Source organism: Plectropomus leopardus, chromosome 16 (genome assembly GCF_008729295.1).
Source record: "Plectropomus leopardus isolate mb chromosome 16, YSFRI_Pleo_2.0, whole genome shotgun sequence".
Lineage (NCBI taxonomy): Eukaryota > Metazoa > Chordata > Actinopteri > Perciformes > Serranidae > Plectropomus > Plectropomus leopardus.
Window position 1 is genome coordinate 2,081,155 of NC_056478.1, and position 2,493 is coordinate 2,083,647.

The window sequence follows — 2,493 nt, forward strand, 5'->3', positions numbered from 1 at the left end:
GTATCCCTCCGCCACGCTAGCACTGATCACTCACTTCCTTATTTCAATTCAGGGGGTTTGCTGCAGCAGCGGCGGTGCAGGCCTCCAGCGCGGGACGTGCCAATCAGCGCGGCTTTAAACGCCTGCAGTGCACGGAGCGCATCCCGACGCTCACGCCACACCGCAGCATGCAAACACACGCAGCAATTTTTGAGAATGTTACAATGCAACCAATGCAATGATTTAGTAAAGTTTTGTTTATGTTTTCAGAATACTCTTTGTAAAGTTTGGGCAACATTCTCTACTAGCATTTTTTTAATGGTTAATATATCACATTATATTTTTATATAAAAAAGATCTGTATCTCAGTCCTCAATAACATTTTATGAATGTTGCTTTTACTGCACAATCCCTCCATGGCATCTTTTGTACATACATTTTGTGTTCTTTATATTCTATTTATCTTTTTTAATACATTTTTTTATATTGTTTCTATATTTTTATCTTATGTCTTATTCTGTTTATATTGACTATTTTCATTCTTCCTTTATGTTTAATTGTTTTGCACTAAAACACCAAGTCAAATTCCTGGTATATGTAAATGTACTTAGCGATAAAACCCGTTTCTGATTCTGAAAACGTTCTTCCTTTGTTCTCATGCAACATTGTGGGAACGTTTTATAAAAAAATAACATTCTCTGATCTGTCACCTCTTAACATCAGTAAAATGTCCTCAGAATGTCGCAGTTATAACGTTACATCTTAATCAGCATTTAACCTTAAAGGAACATTATTTTAAAACGTTCTTTGAACATTAGATTAATATGTTTTCTTTAAAACATCATTGCAACTTGTAGGTAACGTTAGCCAATGTTGTGGTAACACTGACTGTTACCCAAGGAGGAGAGTTAGTTTATTATGGTGAAACACGTCTTTGTAATATTTTTGACGTTTTACAAAACACACACAGAGTCTGACAGTTAATTTATTCGATTTTTTTGCCGCTTAAATCACTGGACTCCTGCCAGGGGCGGATCATGACTTCACAACGGGCCCCTGGGCTCAGATATGTGAGAGGCCCCACCACCCTTCGTACATAGCTGCAGGACACAGAATTTGTAGTTTTTAACTTTTTTGTGGTTGTATCTCTATAAGGTCTTTTTGTGTCTCTGTGATATTTTTGCCCATTTTGTAGTTGTTTTATGTCTCTCAGTAGCTGCTTTGTGTCACTTTGTAGTCATTTTTGTGTCTTCTTACAGCTGTTTTGCATCTCTTTGTATTTACTGTGTCTCCTTGTAGTTGCTTTGTTTTTATTTTTGTACTCAGTTTTTTTCTCCTTGCAGTTTTTTGTGACTCATTGTATTTATTTTGTGTCTACCTGGAGTGATTTTGTGTTTCCTTGTAGTTGGTTTGTGTCTTTGCAGCCATTTTGTGCCTCATGTGGGATTTTTGCCCATTTATCATTTATTTTGTACTTTGCAATAGTTTTGTGTTGTTGTCCTTATTTGTTTCTGCCGTCATTTCAGGTGTGTTTGTGGCAATTTTGCCTATATTGTCATCATTTTGTGTCTCCTTGTAGTTGCTTTTTGTCTCTTTCAGCAGTTTTCTGGTATTTTTTCCCCATTTTGTAGTGACTTTGCATCTCTTTGTAGTCATTTTGTGTCTTCTTTCAGTTGTTTTTTGTCTCATTGTATTCGCTTTGTGTGTAATTGAGGTGATTTTGTGTTGCTTTGTAGTTGCTTTGTTTCTCTTTGGATCTGTTTTAGGTGTGTCTGTGGTATTTTTGCCTATTTTGTCAATATTTTATGTTTCTTTGTAAATGCTTCATGTCTCTTTGCATGTAATTTTGTGTCTCCTTACTGTCGTTTTTGTGTCTCTTTGTGGTATTTTTGCCTATTTTGTCATTATTTTGTGTCCTTTTTCAATTCCTTTGTGTCTCATTGTGGTCATTTTGAGTTTGGGGAACATTTTCAGGTAAAGGCCCAAGATGACACTTCTTTAGGCAGTTGTGTGGATGACTTCCTGTATGCATTGATGGATTATTGAAGGGGCCCAAACCACAAGGAAACACAAAATAAGACACAAAAATACCCCCAAAAGACACAAAAGACTACCTCTCTATCTCGAAATACACCCACCCCATTAACTACCACTGCACCACTGCATTACTCCAAATAATCACCTAGTGGAGGCCACATTTTCCAGACTTTCTGACATTTGTTTGGTGCACTAACATAATGCAAGAAGCCACATTTCATGGTTTGTTTTCCACTTGGGAGCTTTTACACTAAGTAGCAATAAATCTGCAAATCAAAGTTAAGCCCAAATACTTATTAAGGTATCAGAGTTTACACTAAGACTGGAATTAACCTTGAAAAACCTTTACCGGAGCTGAGCCACCCGCACGGAGCACAAAAACTTGTTTGTCTGCATTTTTTAGTGACCGTTTCATTATCTAGAAAGGCTTGAATGACTTATCTATATTCTTCTTTTAAATTATTCTTTAAAAATATT